The sequence below is a fragment of the Macrosteles quadrilineatus genome, unplaced genomic scaffold, assembly GCF_028750875.1.
Source record: "Macrosteles quadrilineatus isolate MER2022 unplaced genomic scaffold, UCM_ALF_1.0 Scaffold_5__1_contigs__length_97177068, whole genome shotgun sequence".
Taxonomy (NCBI): domain Eukaryota; kingdom Metazoa; phylum Arthropoda; class Insecta; order Hemiptera; family Cicadellidae; genus Macrosteles; species Macrosteles quadrilineatus.
Window position 1 is genome coordinate 90317699 of NW_026542598.1, and position 15680 is coordinate 90333378.

A 15680-nucleotide genomic window follows, 5' to 3' on the forward strand; every position below is an offset into this window, starting at 1 on the left:
ACGTTATTAAAAATTTACATCAACCTAAACATTATAAGACAATTTAATTAATTTCCTAACAATTTTGAAAGAAGGATGTGTTAGGTAGCTCTTAACACATTCTAAAGAACAAGTTTCATTAAGGAATTATATAAATTATTTAAATGTTAAAGGTTGTTATATAATATGTTTGGTGAACTTGTATATGGTGGCTAGTATACGTATTGTATACGTAATCATATCAGATTGCACTGATAGAGAGTAATTTTTATTTGAAATGTACCTTTTTAGCCCAAAGCCGTATCCCTTATTTATTGTATTGATGGGTTCCAATGATTAATTCTAAACTCTCAGTAGAATGATTTATGTTTGTTATTTCATTGTAAAATCTAAAATAGTGGGTTTTCTATATGGGAGAAGTAATTTCATATATTTTTTTGTCAAAAGGATTAGAAATTTTTTTACAACAAAATAGCTCCACTTTGATAGTGTTATTTCAGTATTCAGAATAAATATTGGAAAACTAATCATTCGCACATGAACAAAAAGCATAACAAAAGTTTAATCGATATAATTCATGAATCAGTCCAAGGTAAATCCAACTCAGTTATAAGTGGTATACAAGTGACAGTTTATAAAACTTGTTCACTAATTGGCTCACAATATTTTTAACTGCAATCCAATACAATCCGGGCTCGGATGAGTTTATCCAATGTCATTTGATGGATTGGCACGCTCGGTTACGATCCATTTGAGTTGGAATATTGTCTGGTGAATAATGTTTAGATTCCATCTAGTTGATATTCCACAATATAACAGAGCTCACTCAACTGTTTGCTATACTTTATCAAATGACCAGTAAATTGTGGTGTGTTTCTAGCCTAGTGAGTAGAGTCTCTGACTTCGGTGTGGAGAGAACTAGTATAATTTTACACTAGGAAAAACAATGGCTGCTAAAATCGTTTACTGATTGTTATTGTTATATTAAGAATTATATTAAATTTGGCTAAAATGTTATTATGTTTGACAGTAAAAATGTCGCTGAACACAAAATGCTGAGTCGACGTATTGTCAACGGCGTGTTTTAGGAATACAATGGAGATATTGAAATAGCTTACTTAGCGAAATTGAAACCTGGCCTTGTGTTTTTGTTTGTTTTCGCTGGGCTACTTTAATTACACATGGGCATTGCATTGATATATATTTGGTTGTATGAAAAGTTAAAGATATTCTGAATTGGTACATTTTTAGAATATAGACATAGCCTAATTGATAGCAAATTAGTAAAATTCTAGACGTTTTTACATGTAAAGGGGTTTTTATGTCTCATTATTAAGAAAAATAACCTTGGGTTCAGAATGTGCAACTCAAAGGGTTTATTTTGACTTAGATAGTTTTAAAACTTTAAAATAATAGAAAATTAGTTTGACACGTGTTGTTAATGTAACAAAATAGAAATTGCGTATATAAATAACCAAACAACTGCATTCTTTTGTTATACTGGTTTGAATTCAGTTCTTCAAAGATCCGTCATAACAGTCTTAGGGCATTATAATAACTTAGTCTGTGTGGGGAGCTCAGGCTGTTATTTTGTGTATTTACTCATCAATTGACATTTTTTTGAACACTTATCTACAAAAAGAAAGTGTTTTCATGCGTGAAACCCTCTTTATTAGAGAATAATTCTTCTAAAAGCCCTAAGAATAATTTTAGTTATCAGAATCATTGTCTTCTATAAAAATCCCAACTAATTCGTAAATAGAAAAAAATGTGTTGTTTTTAAACATGACGTGTACAGAAAGTCATTTGAGTAGTTGTGAAAGTCAAGTGGGACAGAATATGGATCCTCTTTGGAGCGGTTCTCTTCACTCGACGCCACTCTAAAATGTACGTAGGAAGGAGAATGGTGCTCATTCTTAAAGTTAAGAATAGTACCTTTATAATAAACTTTAGCACCACACCTTCTACTCTAATTACTATTCTTTACCAAAATATAATGTACTATTTTAAAAACATGTCCATAGACTGAAGTGCATTATGTTTTATCGAAATGTGTAATTTTAATCGTATCAAGTGTTAGCGTGCAGATTTTTATAGAGTGAATAATTGTAGAAATACAAAAAACACAATTAAGAATTTATTGAAATTAAGATTCTTATTCATAAAAGAACAATTTATACCTGATGCAACAAAAGTTTATACGCAAACTACAGTACAGTATTGAGATTGCTATAATCAAATGTAACCTCTTGTGATTTATATTTGAACTTAACACCAAAGCACGCCCCATGGTCTAAAACTAGACTAAACGTATATATTGTGCTAACTTCTCTATTTCCACCCTAAGCTGTAAATAAAACATTTGGAGATTAGTATTTCTTCCATTTGTTTGGATTTAGTTTATATTTTGTTGTTATTTCGTCACCAACATGGCAACCCATAAGGCTCGTGTTAATTAAAAAAAAATAGAAATAAATTTTTCGCGGTTATTTTTATCCTATTTTTCGTTATAAAGGGATTCTGTACATCTACAGGAAGATATCTTTAATTTAGTACCAACGACGTGTAATTAGGTCCAGTAGTATGGTCAGGCTAGCTGTCATAAGTTTTGCAAAAGTTTTTAAGTATAGAAGATATCTGTTAATAGTTCAATAATACCAGGCTACTCAATTAATATTGGTTAAGGTATGTCTTTATAAAGGATCCTACTTCGTAGTTCGTTACAATGAAATATAATATTAACGCACAACAAATACACAAAATACGCCTATCGTTAGTATAAGCTACCAACTAAACAGTTACTTACTCCTAGATGTTATTAACAGAAAGTGAAAACCTTCTACACAACCTTAATGGGGTATTACATGCGATAGGCAAAATTTAAATATTCACATGCAACTGTAAAAGCGCTCAACGTGTTGTGACAAGTTTTATTTTGCTGACAACAGTTTTTGTGTCAGCGCGGGAGTTTGCTGACGTAGACGTTGTTTAAACTGAGAGAATGGACAATGTGAGTTTGTAATTGTCGTGTTAAATATGTCATTCACGAATTACAATGGCGTGTTATTTGTCTCGTCTGTAAACCCTTTTGTTTGTATATTTTTGGTATATTCTAACCATAAGTACTTCAGTATATTGTGCTTAATATTTTTAAGTGTTTCCTGAAAAAAAAAACAAAAAAAAACAAAGTGGGAGTGGAAAGTTGCCAATAAAGAATCACTTTAAATACGATACTATCACCCATAAGAAACCAAAGCAGTAAATTATTACATTATTCGTGTTATCTTTTGCAGAGTCTGTAAACCTAATAACCATTTATTACTGATGTAGATAGCCCCTGTTATTCACATTGTGTACCTCTTAGATATTTTCTTCGATATATTAACTGTATATATATAAAAGTTACTAAAAATTAAATAATTTGTACTTACAACGTAAAAATGTAAAACCTAAAACCATGCAAATTTTTAGTCTTACTTTTTACTGTATCAACATTATTCCACAATAAAAAAAAATTGGTTTTCTCTCACCCTAATCCCACACATACTTGGAAGAAATCGAAAAAAATAAGGACTAATCAATAGTTACAATAAATGTATTAGAAAAACAAAAATATAATGCACACTTCACAGGCTATCTTTATTCTATTCTTTGTAACCTCTACATAATTAACTGTAACAGTTAGTATAATATTGTTGTCACTCCAGGTTTCCTCTTCTCATTTACATTACAAGGTTGGCAGTTTGTTTTTGTTCAATTATAACAACAAATAATGTTGGCAACAATGAATTTTGACCGATGAAACATTGTTGTCACACTATTTCAACGGTTGTCATCCTTGTTGTGTTGGTTGTCATTCATTCATGAAATATTCGTCATTACCAGATTGTGTACGATATTTTCAAAGTATAAACAGTTGACAACTATGGATAAAAATGTTAATACAAGTTTTGTCACAGTTTCTATAATTATAGTTTATGTGCTAAGTGTTTTCACAAAAACGATTTGTCACTCATGTAACGATACAACCGCATTTATTCTTTTACCTAACCCGCCATGTTAAACTTCCCTATCCCAAGCGTGATGTATATAACTTCGTTACTTCTCGAGTGATGTAAAGTTTAAAAAAAGTCACTCGGTGATGTAATGAAACTCATTTAAATAACATTGAGTGATTAACTTAAAAAATATACCTCTATGGAGCCAACGACGTTCAACGCTAGAAATCAGCTGTGTGCTTGAATTTTATTGTTATGTTTTGAAGAATTTTCCTAACCTAGCTTTTGTTTGTAAATTAATGTTACTGTTAGAAGATGAGTGAAATGGATAATGAAAAATATTGTTCGTAACCTCCTGTATATTGTCGGGTCAGGTAAAATCTTGAACGTTACACGTTACGCAAGAGCGTGTTTACATCACTTCGGTAAATTATGCAACTCGCTTCAGCTCGTTGCACAACATTCACCTGCGTGATGTAAAAACGCTCTTACTACACTTGTAAGGTAAATAGCTATTATAAAATAGTGGTCACTAAATAATATTTCCAGTAACGTTGTAGCAGATGGTAAACAATATTCACTGAACAACTTCATGAACTCGTCAAGCTCGCATGGAGTATCACAACAAATGTACAGTTCTTTATTCGTCCTATAAATTTATTGTATCGCTAAAATTAAAAGTAAAACATTTTACACTTCAGTAATAATTTTAACACTTACCATTTATTCTTTGAACCGTTGTCACAAAATGTCTAAGATTTCATCGTGACACAATTCTTACAGTTGTCACATCTAACATCTGGTTATAAAACCTTTTGTAGCCAAGTTTCCCAAGCTGAATCATAGTTACCCATTTTACTCTATTGTCTTTATTATTATTGAGCGAAGCTCACTTTCCCTCACTCTGTAACTTCTTTGTAAGAATATAAAAATGTAATGGCTTGACCAATTGACATGAAATTTGGCCAACAGCTAAAGAATGCTGAGCACAATGTTTTGGCAAAAAATATTTGCAAATTTCCTTCTGGATTTTATTTTACGGGTCACGCAATTTCGCTTGTTATTTTAATGTAAGTTGAAAGAAAAATTATATAGGGTTTATGACATTTTATGGGTTTATCTCGTTTCATTTAAATAAGATAAACAAAATGTTAATTGTTTGTAGCTGTTTTGTTTACATTTCAATGTTTACTTTCATCCTAGGTTAAAGTTGGAATGTAACAGTTTATCAATGGAAGTAACAGTTTTGCTATATTTGTTATGAGCATGCCTCAAAAGCCACGTCGTAATATTGGTCGTCCCACCAATAATGCAAATATCGTAAGAGAGTGGCGTCCGTGAACAAGAAAAACCATGTCTAATAACCTTTTATCAATTCTTATTCTTATTCTCAACTAAATAAATTAACTATCAGATAAATTTGTCATTCTTTAGAACTTAATAATATCGGGCAAACAAACGGTGAATCTGTTGAAAGGGAACATATTGTAGGTTGTTAGCCGCTTTAGCCATTGACAATCTTTAAATAATGCTTCGCTCATTTATGCGTATAAAGTGTAACGGCAGACCACCCTAGTTTATACATTCATATATTTTTAGCGAATTTCCCATATAGGGAATAAGCTATTACCGTAGTACTCATGATAAGACCTGGACGCGGGACCGATTTTTTTTTTCGTTTTGAGGTCCCTAGAGGCCAAAAACACCATCCGTTCAAATTCATATATATATATATATATTTATATATATATATATATATATATGTGTCCGTCAGCACGATAACTCGAGCAAAAATGATCCGATTTTGATGAAATTTGGTACAAACGTGTAAACGTACGTTTATTCGAACGAGTTCGCGATCCAGCATGATCGGACCATGGGAACGGGGGTTTACGGGGGGTTTTATGGGGTAAAAATAGGTTTTTCCCATTTTTGACCCAAAAAACATCAAATTTAGCAATTCTTTTCCAAACCATTTTGTAGAGCTTAAAAAAACAAATAATTTAGTATATTGAAGCGTTATTATGCGCCTAATGGTTACGGAGAAAATTCCAAAAAATTTTAAATTTAAAATTCCCATGTTATTCTTATGGAGAATAAGTAAACTCTTGTAGTTTGCTTGTTTGTGAACATATTTTGATCAAATTTGGAAAATGTTTTTATTTCTTACTAACTATTCACATTTTACAAAAAAAAAAAAAAAAAACAGTTTTACCCTCCCTGATGCAGCAAACCTAAGTACTTGTTAAACTAATTCTATTTAATTAAATCAAGAATAAATGTTATATTTTTAAGTAGACATTTCAGTGTAAATCCAATCAGTCAAATGGAAATTCGCTTAGTCTGCAGGTTTGCTGCGGCAGGGGTATTCTAAATTAAACGTTTGCCACTAACTCCTATTGATCCAACTTAGTCACGTATGTTACACTATTGAACCGTTCAGTCTCATTAACTAGGCTGAGTTACACAGTGTCTATTCATTCAGCACGTCCCATTCTATTGTTGAACAGCTGAAGTTCTCTTTTCATTTCACCTCGTCAACAGTTTTCATGAAATGAATTAAAACTTGCATTCATTATGTTGGCTTTATTTGTATACTTGTATATACTGGTTGGGTGTTTTTATTTAGAAGTTAACCTGTAATAAATGGTTTAAGGTAAACTATTGCAAAGTATAAAAATCATTAAAAATACAAATATTCAATCAAGTGTAGGAATCTAAATAAACGATTTTTTATGGTTTGAGAAACTAATATCATCCTTCACTCAAACCAACAATTCATCGGAAAGTCCAAAGATGCTACGGAAATTGTATCCATTAATTAGTTTCATATTCAGTTATGAAGACAAAAAGTAATAGTACGAACGTATTATAGACTAGCTGTGTACCCGTTCTACGCACGGGGATCTTATAGTATCAGTTGAAACCTTCTTATATAAAGAACAGTAGTTGGTTTGCATATTTTCAGATATGTTGGCCAAACTATTTATTATACATAACTTCATTTCATGTCGTTTGTTGTTGTTCCGGATCGGTATGACAATCAATAAAAGGCTAAATTACCTGTGTCCGCCGGTCGATCCTAATGTATCCTATTACAGGAGATGCATTTCGGCGAAATTAAATCGCCATCATCAGTCCTAATATAAGGTCTTGAGCTTCCCCATTAGGTGCATCTTGGAGTTTTTGAAACACATACAGGAACTGTACACTTATACCAAGGCCACACTAAAAAAACAGGCCGTAATGCTCGTCAATCATTACGTCACGATAGAAGACGGCAATGACGTAATTAAGGTTATATTTTTGTTTTTCATGAAAAGATTAAAACAAGCAGCTGATCACAAACGGCAAAAATACGTCATTGCCGTCTTCTATCGTGACGCCATGCTAGACGAGCATTACGGCCTGTTTTTTTAGTGTGGCCTTGCTTATACACATAACGAATAAAACATAAATACACGGTAGGCCTACTTTTATTTTTACTATGGACAAGTAGACGCGCGTCGGTCGTGTGCCGAGTCTCGACTGACAACGCTCATTTAAAAAATGTAAGTTTCCCAGCAATATACAACACTGATTCAAGGTCTATTTCCCGGTTATAAAAACTCAAGAACAGTTTTATGCACAAAGAATCTCTATTTTCATTTACTGTTACCCTACAAATTATTGCACTTGTGATTAATTAAATCCGTTATGTAAGGAAAAACGTTTTTAATCTTAATTGGTTTTGATTTGCTTTCAAAACGTGATCGGAAATGGTTGTGGTATTTGTAAACAACATTCAATGTAAACATATCAGTGACAGCTAGAAAAAATAATCTTGATTTGAACAGCTGTTCGTTATTTCATAGAAGAATATGTGCTAAACATTGGGAGAAAACATTATAAAAATCGCACAAAATTGGGTTTTTAAACGTCCGTCATTTTATTTACAAAGTGGTGACGCCATATTTTAATGGCTAAAGACAATCTCGCCAATCCAGTGAATGTATTAAAATGATTTGGAACTTGATAGGTACTCTCGTTTTTCAGGAGTAGGGCGCGTAAAATGGCTCTTGGGTCGTAACAGACAGGAAGACAGACAGAAATTTAGATGAGACTTGTTTCGGTTTCTCTAATGTATAACACGTAAAAATAACCTAAAAGTTTATGATTCTGAGCAATGTACAGACAAAAATCTAATTTTATTTATATAGATTCTAGATAAAGTACCTATTGGCCCCCAATTCTTCTTCAAGAGCTATGATACATCGAAGTTATACTCATTTCACCAATGTCACTATTTCTACAAAGGGGACTGAGTGGGTTCTTAATTTTCCACAGTAGTTCATCTCTTGATTTGTTCCCACCAATGGGACTCGAGACTTTGATTGTCGTCATGAATATTAAACAAGAATGAGCTGTGATGCGACTATTAATGATGCGTAAATACAAAATAAAGGATCACACATAGAACTATGGGTTTTCTAAACATGTACTTAGTTACATCCTATACTCCTATGTTTGAGAAATTTGAATAAAACCCATGTTGATTAAAAAATCATTGAAATATTTTTAAATGGAGAAAAGAATGAAATACACATATTTGTTCGAGTTTACAAAAACATTTTGTTTACGTCAATCATCATAAAATCATGATAGAATAAAATTATTACTTTGCTAAGTGTGAGCTAGATTTAGGTTTTAAGAATAAACGTTATTAAGTATGGGTTTGCCTCGAAAATTACCGTGCTTTAAGGAATACGATTTCATCCTTTTTATAATATTTACACAAACGATGAATGAGGCATTTACATCTCAATTTATATGACGGATTAAAATAATATTGCACATACGTGTACAAATATGTCTTAAGCTTGTGTGTGGGAACCCAGCAATACATAAAGTGAGCTGTTACAACAAAATATGAAGCTTTAACTAACAATCGGTTTGAGCTTAAGTTGCGGAATCGAGATGCAAACCCACAACACCAAAGCCTTTAGTTTCACAGTTCTAAACCACCGACTCCTCACACATTGTGTAACAACAATTGATAAACAACAATAACCGCGACATTGTTGTTGCAGCACAATGTCAATAAGTTGTTACAGACTGGACCACAGTTCTAGGCGTCTGGCTGACGCATGCGCATTAATTTGCTGTGTTAATTCCCCATCTGTCAAAACTTGGGCTAACATATGATTAAATGCAAATTCGTTACTACGCATGCGTCAGCCAGACGCCTAGAACTGTGGTCCAGCCTGTAACCGGTGTAATTGTGTTGGCCACTCGTCAACATGATTAAACTTGAACTCAGGTGACAATGTTGTAGTTTAACATGTTTGTACGGACAGCCCCGATCGAACAAACATTGTGGGTTAAATTAAATGTAAACCCAGGGCTCGATTTGTTGAACAACTTTTACAATCAGTTCCTATTAACTGTGGTCGAAATAAATTGTCTGTTGGAGTGTGCTTGTGTTAGTGTGAGACTTAAGGATCAGAAATGGTGTTAAATTATTGAAAAAGGCAGATTTTCACGAAATATTTTCAAAAAGTTACCTCTAAAGGAAGAAAGGTAGATTTATGATAGCTTAAAATGTCTTGATGGTTTAATTTAACAATTTAATTTATAGTTCATTCTAATTTGGTTTATCTACTCTGAAAAGCCCCTAAAGCAAAGTCAATTCCAAATTTATCTATTAACTTTTAAAGTAAATGTTTTCGAATGAAACTAATGCTAATGCCAGGGCACATAGAGAACAACGCTCTCTAATTTTCTGAAATGGCTGACATTCTCATAATGTGGCGCAACAGAATATGCTTTACGTTTGCCTTGTTCGTAGTTCCAATTGACACTTATGAAACATTACAAAGTTATGACGAATATATTATTTTTATTCTTCTAAAAACTTATTATTGTAACAAGTAAACATGATCTTGTATGAAATATGTAAAAGACAATTATATTTCTATATTAGCTATAAACACTCTAGAAAATGTTATGCACCTGCAAAAATAATGCAATATCGTTCTATGATCAATTTGTAAGTTAATAATATGAAATGTATTTAATGTGTGTAGCTTTCGTTTTAAGATATTCCAAGAATGTATTATGAATTATTTATTTGTCAGCTATTATTCATTTTTAGTACGAATACGAGCTTATAATTGAATATTTAATAGTAAGGTACGATACGTTTTGTCAGTGGAATAATATTTTACTAATATCTAGAGCACAAACGAACATAAGAAACAATTACGTATAAAATTACTATAAACATCAATGTATACAACATATTTTGAATTGTCTAAAAATGCTAATTTGAATCATACTATTTCGATCCATCTTCAGCAAAGACGGTTATAATAGCTCTCATAAAAAATAAAATACAAAAAAAAAATATAATCACAATTTTTTTCGGAACAAAGGAAACAAGTGATTTTTGAGGTATTACATCAAAGATGGGCATATTTTAATGTCCTTTGATATTTAATTACAATAAGAAATTGGTAACTAAAATTGTATATTATTTTTCTACTCCTTTTGTAGCAATTCTCATCAAAACTATCATATTGTGTGTTTAATTTATATCTTTAATTTTGGGTTCAATTGGCTAAATAAGTGTGTTTATTAATAATTACGAAATTTTTCCATCAAATTTAATAACATGTTTACCTCTGTTAGGGAGGCGCGCCGTGGTATTCTATCGACGCAATACCCGCAGTACACGCGTGGCTCTGTATTGCTAGACAGCGCCGTTGTATTTACCATTGTTTTAGGAAAAAGGAATAATTATTAAACTTTACATTTCTATTTGTATAAGCTAATTAGAGAGTATATCTTTGGTAATCTAGTGTTTAGGTGAATGATATATATATATAGAACGTTGCATATTTTGATTTTGTTTTTATTAAAACCTTTTTACAGTTAGTTGACAACACTTGGTCCTTAAAATAACTGTGTGGTGGTTACAGAAAGTTAACTAAAACATTGTGATATCACTATAGTCATGGGATTTAGTTTGTAATCCTGAATATGAATGGAAAAAGCCAATTTGATAGACAATAAATAGCAAAACCAATAAGATATTTGGTAATACAGATAGATTTTGTATAAGTCAAAACTAACACACATGGTTAATTTGACGACCAAGGCAACCGAGAGTAATAACATAAGACGATTGGTTATTGGTCAATTACCTGATCCCTCTAAGCCCTTGGATGCCCACATTGGGTTGGTTGGTTGGTTAATTAGACATTTGCTCTAATTCTAAATACCACATTATGGTTTATTGCTCCAATGAGGTATCTTAGGTATTAATATATATTATACTGGTAATGAAGCAATTAGTGGTCTCAATATATAAATTCTGTTGGGTTTTCGTAAAGCCTCAATGCATGGTCAACTTTTTGGGAATGTTTTAACAGCTGTAACTAATATTATAACTAAGTACATGTTGCATACTTTTATGTAATATAGTTAAGACCAGGCCACAAAATAAGGAAACATGTACACGATTGTTATTTCCAAGAATATTTAGATTATAATTTCCCCCCAGAAACAGGAGGTATTATAATATTAATATTGCCAAATGCTATATATTAACGTAAAACTAAAGAATCTTTTTGTTTATAAATACATTTGTTCATGTAGCTGAGGAGAGAAAAATAAATAAAAAATAAACAGAGTAGGCCTAAATGTGAATATATCACAACATTTTTTATTTAAAAATTTCTCTCGGAACCAGGACGGAACAGAATGCCAGTATAGATCGCAGCCTAAGGCAGTCTCTTTCAAGCTGGGTCAAGTCTGCTTTTCTACGCTTTTTAATTTTTAAGGTTCACTTTCAAAACATTTCCATATTACCGTGTAAAAATGTGGTAATAAAGATGCCATTTGAAATGATTGATAAATGAACTTAGATTCACAAAATATTAATTATCCTTTTAGTAGTTGTATGTAATTACAGTTTAAGTAAGTATCTCAATTTAGACTGGTATAGAAAAATCATTTTGGTTTATACGTTACAGAACTTGTTTAATTATAATCACCCAAAGTATATACATTTATAACATTTTACTTCCTTAACTAATCCAACAACTAGTAGTCTTATTATCTTTAAATTTAATCAAACAAATGAAAAAATATATAAAATATATACAACATTATCAACATAGTAAAATAGATCTTTGTTTTAATCAATTTGAAATGTTCTAACCTAATTTGAAAAATTTCAAAATTTACTTTTTCTCAATACAATCCAAATCTTTTCGTTTATCAATATCATTTTAAGTTCAAGTCTTTAGATATTTAAGATTATCAACGAAACTTAAAAACATCCGAAAAAGATATTAAATTTATATTATTGTAGAAGGGCATCTGAATCACTAGTTACATAATATGACCAAATTAAGATTTTTGTCAGAATGTTAATTGAAAAAAAACAACATAAAGTAAATAATATTACAATTAAATGTAGACATTTTTTAAAAGTTAACTATATACTGCAAATTGAGTTTTAAATGAAAAAGCTAAAAATCGTGAATTTGTTTATTTAGTTACGGTCGTATTTTACAAATGATTTTAAAACAAATACATTCAAAACGCATAATTTGTTATGAATAGTTTAACCAGCAATAGTTGCATTAGCTAGTTCTTCAATAAACCTTGTATACATAAATCTAACTACTGTTTTCTTCGAAGTAATATTATAAACGTAAATAATAATCAAAAGCTAGGGTATGAATCAACAAATGTAGTGAACATATTTATTGCTCCAAACACAGCGTGGCTGCAGCATGCTTCGCTAATGAAAATGCAACACTCAAGCAATGAATTTCATCTGAGACATTAAATTAATTAAAACTTTGTATCGGACTTGCTGAGCTCAAACTTGTTTTGTAATTAATATCTCCAAGGTTGAAATTAGTTTGGCGGTTTTAACAAGATAAATGCTCTACTCTTCAATTTAACACTTGAATATCAAGTGAGGCATGTATGGAAGATAATAAGGATGTAATGGCATTTTAATGAAATTTAAATTAAGGAGTAAAAGTAGTTTTTATAGCTACCACATAGACCTATTAAAATGAGATATTTTTACTTCGAAATATATTACTTAGAATGAATCCAAAACTTATTATTGATGATCATCAGTTTCCTTAAAAACAGGTATTTTTATTAATGAAAGAAAATAAATGTTGAAAAAATAATAATGTTGTAATTTTGTTAAATTTCTGTTAGGGACATAAGTGATAAGACAATATTATTGATTTAAATGGGACCTACTACTATAATGAGAAATTATTAGTTTAACTTTTATTCTTAATTTATACTAAGTATAATCCTTATTTATGATGTAATGAAGTAATGAAATGTTTAGGGTTAAGCTTGAATACCAACTATTTGACCTACTTTTAACAAAATATTTCAGATAAAGTTCTTCCTCACAAGATTTTCTCATCTGAAATATTTCTTTCGGGAATAAGACCCTAAAGCCCAGGGTGTTAAGTTTCTTTGTTTTGAAATAAAATTCTTTACGGCCGAGGATGTTCCTCTGCTTTTAGGTCGACAAAATGGACAATGCTTTGGGAATTTGCTTTTTATGTTTTTATTTCTTCTTCACGTGTCCCAGTTTAAACGTTTAAACATTTTAACGAGTTTAAACGTTTTACAGTAAAAATATCATAATTCGTCTGGTAAAAGTAATTTTCTTCAGCTAAAAGAAAACCTTTTTAAGAATTTAGGACTGAAAATAAATATGCATGTTGAACATCAATCAATCAAAGACTTTTTTGCTCTAAGGTTTAAGGTTTTAGTATGGGATTGGTTTCTAAAGTACCTAAGATAAAAGAAGTTTAAACTAAATATTGTTTATGTAATTGAGTAGGAAGGTTTATACCGGTGTTTACTTTAAAAAAATGTCCGATCAATTGATATTTAAAATCCCAAGAAACACTTTGAAATTTAAAATTAAAATATTTAATACGATTTTGTATAGAGGCTTCTTGCAGTATTTTTTTAAATATAAACTATGGAATATTGTTTTGTAATATAACCAAAGGCTATACTTAAAAAAAAATACTTCTGTGATTAAGTTAATAGTAAGCGACAAAAGACATGTTTTCAAGAAAATAGAGAACTCATGTCTGAAGGAGATCCTTTGTCAGGATGCGGTCGCTGGTACATGTTTTCGCTTTAAATCTACAAAGTTGTCATTAACATTCCTGTAGCGTGTTGTTCAGCGGAGGACTTCTGTCTGATTAGGAACTGAAACTCGATTTTTAAACTCCTGCAACTATTTATGTTGTTTATTTCTAAGATATAACAGACTATTTGAATATTTAGGATTCAACACCGAAAATATTATATTGGACGTTAAAATTTAATCACGTGTTGGCTCCAGTTAGAGCTAAAACTATACATAAACCACACTTTGGATTTATTTTAAGAGCTAAAGTGGTTAATAATAAAAGAATTTTTCTTTAGAATTGCAAGCTTTAAACACATTTTTGTTAAAAATACCAACGATATAAACTCAAGAATACCTCTTACATGAATATAGTTTACTAGTGTTAAATATAATTTTGTTAGTGGAAATGATTTTGTTTCAATCGTAACCAAGTAAAAACATATTTTGACCACAATGTAATCATATCCGTGTTCACCTCTCAACATCTATTATAATATGTGTTGGCATTAATTCAAACTACATTTTATCTAAGGTGTATTCAATCGTTAGCTTACAATAGGAAAATTCAATAATTCTATGAGTACCAGATGTTAATCATAGAACCTCAAGTAGATTAAAAATCAAATTTAGTGTTATATAAATTTACAATAGTTTGAAATTCTAGGAGAAATAACGTTTTAACATAGTTGTTTTTATAGCTTACAGTAAATTCCACACAAAATACACCATTTAAAAGCTACGGTTTATTGTAATTTACTGTGAAAATAAGGTTATTTAATGTAGTAAATAAACACGATTTACCACCAAATCAAACCGCTGTGAACAGCAAAGGTAGTTTGTTACGATTCACAAACAACCATTTCCGTGTTTGCGTCAAAGAGGGAGAGCAGAGGTATGGATCTGGTAAGAGGGAGAACCCTTCAAAATACTCAACAATGTGAAGTAGAGGGTGGGACAGTGGCACTGCTTTACAACTACAACACAACGCGGGATGAAAAATAACATCGCTCAGCAAAATATACCTTGAAATTGTGGAATCACTAAATTTGAATTTTTAAGTTAGGAAATCAACAGTTTTAAGTCATTCAACTGACATAGTTTTAACGTACTTTCTGAAACATGAGTTCTCAAAATAATGCTAGTAACGATAACAAAATGATAAATAATTTGCATTAACAATCATAAACTTTTTTCACTATATTGTTATTATCTCACCTAAAACTCACCTAAGAAACCCAGCAAAGGTCAGCTTGTCTAGTGGTTAGCGGAGTTCAAATCTCGTTCATCACTAGGAGGAGTAGCTATTTTGTATGCCAGCTGATATCAAAGGAAGTAATTGTTTCTCAACCTCTAATTTAGAGCAATGGAAACACGATCAGCTGATTTTCTTTAGCTTAAAATTGGCTTTCCCTTGCTATGAATCAGTTCTAAATTGGTCTACAACGCGCTTGTATTTGGTTAAAATTTATTTATAATTTTTAAAATTAGCTATTTTTATAGTTGATCAATACACATGTGCAATAGCT

At 31.0% G+C, this 15680-nt stretch overlaps 2 protein-coding genes across 2 annotated transcripts in view; one reads left to right on the forward strand and one right to left on the reverse strand.

Moving 5' to 3' along the window:
• The window catches only part of LOC128994037 (calcyphosin-like protein), a 145295-nt gene extending 138095 nt beyond the window's left edge, over positions 1-7200 (reverse strand). The window contains exon 1 of the mRNA XM_054418244.1: positions 7190-7200. The gene's annotated coding sequence lies outside the window, so the exon portion shown is untranslated. The remainder of the gene's footprint in view (positions 1-7189) is intronic.
• The window catches only part of LOC128995784 (otoferlin-like), a 150345-nt gene that overhangs the window by 16018 nt on the left and 118647 nt on the right, over positions 1-15680 (forward strand). The window lies entirely within an intron of this gene.